The sequence below is a fragment of the Marmota flaviventris genome, chromosome 16, assembly GCF_047511675.1.
Source record: "Marmota flaviventris isolate mMarFla1 chromosome 16, mMarFla1.hap1, whole genome shotgun sequence".
NCBI lineage: Eukaryota > Metazoa > Chordata > Mammalia > Rodentia > Sciuridae > Marmota > Marmota flaviventris.
This window is the reverse complement of record NC_092513.1, coordinates 65,443,984-65,449,983: the sequence shown is the minus strand read 5'-3', so window position 1 is coordinate 65,449,983 and position 6,000 is coordinate 65,443,984. Positions and strand designations below refer to the sequence as shown.

The window sequence follows — 6,000 nt, the reverse complement described above, 5'->3', positions numbered from 1 at the left end:
TGTTGCCTTCATGCTAGTGCCTTCCTGTGCCTTGTCTTTGAGCCTCCGGTGGCCTGTGCAAGTGGTGGAGCAGTCAGTGTTGACTTACAAGAAGGCCAGGAGGGAAGGGGCAAGCAGGGGTGAGGCTAACCACCACCTTTAGAAGAGCTCCTAAGGAAAGGGGTTGGGGATCCTCACACACACCAGGTCCCAGGTGGGCACCTTTGAACAGATCATACTCAATCCCCAACACCATTTTTGGGGAAGGTTATCTTGTCACTTCCTTCAAATCTTTTGCCTTGCATGACTCACCCATGGGTGAGGCAGAGAAGGAAGCCATGGGTGGGGCAGAGATGGGAGGTTGGTTGTTGGCAGTGAGCAACAGGGCAGAGAAAATGGAGGCAGGAAGCAGGTGGCCTCAGGCACCTGCTGGCCTGCATGCCTGGTGGCAGGTGGTGTATGAAGAGAGCTGAATGGTTAGCCTCATGGCCTTTCAAGAGTTGCCCTTCCTGGTGGATTTGGTGCAATGGCTACAGAGAAGGAGCCAGGCCTCATGCCCCAGGCAGGTGCCTCATCTTAGGGCAGAAAAGTGCCCCCTCTGCTTCTGCATAGTCAAAGGGGGAAGCCCCTGTGAGTCACCAACACCCATAACCAGAAAAGAAGAGAATTTTCTAAAAAGCTGAACCCCTGTAGCAGTTCCTCTTCCTGCTGCCCCAAGGACAACCCATACTGAGGAGTGAAGATCGGCTTAGCTGACTGACTCCCCTGTGGCTCTGTAGGTCCTCCTTATGGATGGAAATTTGGTGCTCCACCACCAAAGTAATCATGTTCCCAAAAGAGGTCAGGGTGGGTGCTGAGAAGGACCAGAGAGGGCACTTCCAACCCCACGGCAAGAGCATCTGCTGCCAGCAGGGCTTTGATGGCTTCTTTCTGGACTCGTTTTCACCATAAGGCCGTGAGACACAGGACAGATCCCCCACCCAGAGAAGAGCCCCCCTTTTATGCCACCTTTACTGCTTACCCTCTCTTCTCCACAGCAGCCCTACACTGGCCCATCTCCAGGACCATGGTCCAGTGCAACCTGGCCACTGTGAAAAGTCACAGGGCCCAAGCTCAGGGAGCCCCACCCTCACCAACATCCCTGAGCTGGACAGTCAGGCCTCTGTCCATAATCAGACAGGAGTGCCATTTCCTGTGGATGCCGGGACCTTGTCCCAGGAGGGTGCTGAGGTTGATGGTCATCCTGGCCACTACCCTTGGACCCCATGGCCCCAAAGCCAAAGGGTAAACTCATGTTGACCTGGATGCTAGTGCTGGGACCAGCAGGCTGCTCTTGGGCATGAGCACCCAGGCCATGGAAACAAATGCATAGGACTGAGGGCAGCAGCAAAGGGGAGAGGAAGAGGGAAATTGCCATAAAATGAAAGGAAGAACAGGGTGAAGTGTTGTGAACCTGCTAATTGGGCTACTGGACCTGTAAAGGCAGAAGGCGTCCTCTGCACCATCCTCACCAATGAAGTCAGGGCAGAGAGGGTCTTGGAGTCTGGTCTCTGAGTGCTCTGCTCCTCTGCAGATGGTGAGATTCTGTTCATCCCTCAACCTGTGCCCATCTGCAGGCTGCATAGCTTACTGTTGGCCAACCCCACTGCCCCAGTTCACCCTCCTCTGCCCCAGTTCACCCTCCTCTGCCCACTGCCAACCTTTGGGGTGGCCTATTACTTTGGCATCCTCATAGAGCTGCTCTGCATTGAAGTGGCCAAGAAACTCCTGCATGTAGATGGGCTGGAGAAAAATACCTGCACAAAAGGAAGGTAAAGAGGCCTGGACAGCCTGGGTTCAGCCAGCATGTGCCTGAAATGGCCCTGGGGATGGGAAGGATGGGTCAGCTACCTCCTGCATACCCCTGTGTCCCTGGATCCGGCCTGGAGTAAAGCACACCTGGTATTCTCTGGGTGCCTCCCTCCATGAGGCCCTGGGTGGTACATCCAAGCCTTTAGCTTGCAACCCCTGGGGCTCCTGGACACCTCCCCCTGTTGTGATTATCTCTTCCACCTCCACCTCTGTACGTTACTGGGGGTTATGTTCTCCAGTCACCCCCATGCCATCCCAGCTGCCTGTCCCCCTGGAGTGCTCACGTAGCTCAGCCTCCAGACCCTGCTCATGGGGCTGCCTTTGGATTGGGGCTGTGCTTTGGATTGCTGCTCCTGCCTGTGACTGCATTCACACCCTTTCTCACCCCTGCATCTCCCTCCTCTGGCCCTGCAGTCTGAACTGGGGAGGTGACATTAACACTTTGGCTCTTCCATTGGGCAGCAAATTCCAAGAGCAGAGACCCCATCTGTCCTGTCCTCCAGCTCAGGCACCTATGTGGTGCACTCACTCTATAAACATCAGTGGAGGGTGTGGAGGTCCAGACTCTACCCAGGCCAATGTGACCCACTCTGGGCCCACCATCTCCCCTCCAAAGGAAAGTATGGAGGTGACCCACACATGCCCAATTTCCTAGTAGGAGAGGAAGCAGATGGAAGGTAGAAGCTCATTCCTGGCCACAGCCTATTGCCCAGTGGTCCTGTGTGCCCTATCCCACTCCTCTACTTACCAGTGCTGTGTTCCCTGGTGAGCTGCTGCCCATCTCAAAGCCCCTGTTGTGAGGTCAGATGGGGGCCTTAGGCACACTCAGGGCTATCTTAGCAGATGGCTTTGCTTAGATACAGCATCCATCCAAGATAGAGCCCTTTTCTTTCCTGGCTAGTGACTGGGTTTTTAAGAGGAAGAGGCTCACATCAGCCCTTCACCAAGAAAATATGTTTTTTGAAAGTTTTCTCCCCATTTTCTAGATTCAGCTTCTGTGGACTGGAGGAGATGCATTCCCTCTCTCAGGAGACTCTCGGACTGTCTTGGGAATGGTGACTCTCCTGGACCTTCACCCTACTCTGCCAGGTCAGAGGCAGTGCATGCACTCGCACACATGCACCTCAGACGCTCTGCTGTCAGCATTTGCCCACTGTTCCTGGGGACAGGCACTGGGAAGGAGCCTAAGGGCTAGGAGTCCAAGAGCTCCCTGCTGCCACCCAGGACTTCATCAGAGCCTTTAGCCCCTGTGGCTGGCCTGGACCCAAGGGCATGTGTCCCATACCTCCCTGACCTACTTTTCATGCTATAGGCCCTGAAGAGACACAGCCATAGCACCAAGCCTTTTTACATCTCTGTGGGCCACAAGATGAGCCTGGAGACAGCCATGAACCTAACCTCATGCTGCTACAGGTTCCAGATCCCAGAGCCCTTGCAACAGGTGGGATCCAGCACATGCTCCTATACTTCTCACCATTTGTCAGCTCAGTTGGGGTCACAGAGCAGTGGTTTGAGGGTTCATTTTTAACTAGTGCCCCACCAGCCACAGTGAGTGAAGTCTTCAGAAAAGCCAGGCAGAGCTGCTCATGTGGAGAGGACCCTAGGACCCTCTTCCTCTGTTTCAGAGCCTCAACACTGAGGTTCTTGGCATCTTTGTCATGCACACACCAGTGGCTGCTGTTCCTAATATCTGGAAAGCTGGGCCTGAGGTGTGAGGGCTTCCCAGACTGTTGGGCAGGAAGGGTGTGTCCAGAGTCTGGCTCAGAATCGCCCATCACATCTTACTGAGCTCTGTCTCCTTCAGGCTGGCATCCGCTCTTGAGAACACTTTTGCAGAACCCTGTCACTTCAGGCCATCTGCACCAAGGCAGGAGAGGAGAGCACCAGAGAAGCTCAGGCCACTCACAGGTGGCTGCTTTCAGTGGCCAGCCTCTTTCTGCTGCAGTGTTGTGGCTCTGAATTGGCCAGAAATACAGGAGAGGTCTCTGAAAGGGGAGGAGAGTGAGATAGACTCCTGGATTGGTAGGAACTCTCTGGAAATAACTGACCCAAGGCTTGCCTCCCAGCAGGGTTATTCCAGCTTCTTCTCATGGTCCACTTTACCTTCGAGGGACCCTGGCCTGGGTTCCACAGAAATGACACGGCCTCTGGTAGCTCTTCACAACTAGCTCCATCCCATGCAGCCTGGCCCTCTTTTCCTCATCTGGTCCCAGGTGTCACAAAGCAGGCCTGTTGTGAGGACTGTAGATGGCTAGCAAAGCCTGATGGCAGCCTCACCAGGAGGGAGGTATTGGATCTTATAGCTGAGGAAGTTCAGGCCCAGTGTGTTAATAAGCAGCAGTGCAGGCTGCAGTGGCAGCCTGGGTTCCAGGCCCTATTTCCGGCACTTCTTACTCCTGAAGGAAGCTGTGTGAACACCACAGCTCTCCTGCTCAGTCCACTCCTTTGAATACAAACCTGACTCTGTCTTTTCTTTCAGGGTTCATTTTTAACTTGTTCTTAGCCAGCCATAGTGGGCCACAGTGGGGGTCTATGCTGGTGTGGTACCCAGGCCTGGACAGCACAAGTCATTCAAGGGCTGTGCACCCTCTGCTCATTTCCTCTCTATTCTCATTTCCTGCTGACTGTTCCTAGGCCTTATTAAGCTGCTTTAAGAACTGAGAGATGGGCCACTGGGACTGCGCAGCTTCACAGATGGAGCTGGCCAATATAAGTGCAGGGCGGCCCTGTCAAGCTCTGGCCAGGCACATCCTCAGGCCATCCAAGGACCACACAGTGTCTTCTAGGTTGGCTCTGGCATTTGATGGTATCCCTTTCTCCATGTCATTACCAGGAACCAGAAGGCACAGAGTCCTATGGAATGACCCAAAAGAGGACTGAGAGAGCCTGTAGGCTCCTAAGGACCCCAGCAGAGGCCCCTGGACAGGCTTAGAGGCTCCCAGGAGAATCAGGGACAGGCAGAGTGGAGAGAACTGAGTGCTGTGAGCACTTGGACTGCTGACATCCCACTCCAGACTCAGGACAGCACCTATGAGGACCTCACCCACCCAACCACAAGCAGAGGCCCATTAGAACATGGAGGAGGATCCTGGACATGCCCATTGGAACACCCAGTATGGCCAGTGGCAGCCTATCCTATATAGCACTGTCTGGTGGGTGTTGCCACAGTGCCCCAATAGGACAGAGCTTCCCAGGGCCAGTTCCAGACCAGAAAGTGTCTGCAATTGCCCTCCTAGAACATGTGAAGATGATTCAGGTTCATGTGCCCAGTGGACCCAAAGCTGTGCAAACATCATAGCTCTCCTGCTCAGTCTACTCCTTTGAATATAAACCTGCCTCCACTTGCTCTGTCTTTTCTTTGAGGGTTCATTTTTAACTGGTGCCCCACCAGCCACAGTGAGCCACAGAGGGGGTCCACTCTGGTGTGGCTATGCTTCAGCAATCATAAGTCTATCCTCAGCTTGGAATGAGGCCAAGGCATGGGCTGCCAGGGGTTCAGAGGATAACAAACAGGAAAGCAGGTGAGGCCCCATGCCCACTGCCAGAGAGCCAGGGACACTCCTGCCACCCTCACTCAGAGGAACAGCCTCAAGCCCCATCTCCACTGTGGGAAGGCAACTTGTTCCCTGTCCTAGCTGGCCACTTCCTCTATTGCTGTGAGCATGAAGTGGCAATTTAGAGGAAGGACACAATGAGTGGCCCAGCTGTGACCTGCCTCATTCCCAGTCCTTCATATACCAGTTTGCCTTCCATTCTCCAGGCTCCCAGAGTGGAGTTGGCAGAGGGTAGGTGGCTGCCAGATCCTCTGGGCCCCATTTCCCTAGTTCCAGATCAAGATGGAAGAAGGTAGCCAGCAGTGGAGAAAAGGAGGGAGGTGTGTCATCTTTAAAGAAATGGAGGACAGTGAAAAACCATGTCCCTGAAGTGCCCCAGTCTATTCCCAAGCCACATTAAGCCCAGACCAGAATGTCCAGGTAAATGGCATCCTGAGGAACACTGACTCTCACACAGGGTATATAAGGCAGACCAGCATTATCAGTAGGAGCTGCTTTTTTGCACACAAACTGGGACAGTTTCTTCTTTGGATACTGGTCATGAAAGAATCAAAGCAGATGAAGGACTCTAATGATGTCACTGCTGTGGCCTGACCAGTAAATCCTTCTCCCTGGG

General features: G+C 53.9%; 1 pseudogene; it reads left to right on the top strand.

The window, feature by feature from the left end:
* The first annotated feature begins 464 nt into the window (after positions 1–464).
* LOC139702171 (endonuclease V-like) overlaps positions 465–6,000 on the top strand; it is a 28,775-nt pseudogene continuing 23,239 nt past the window's right edge.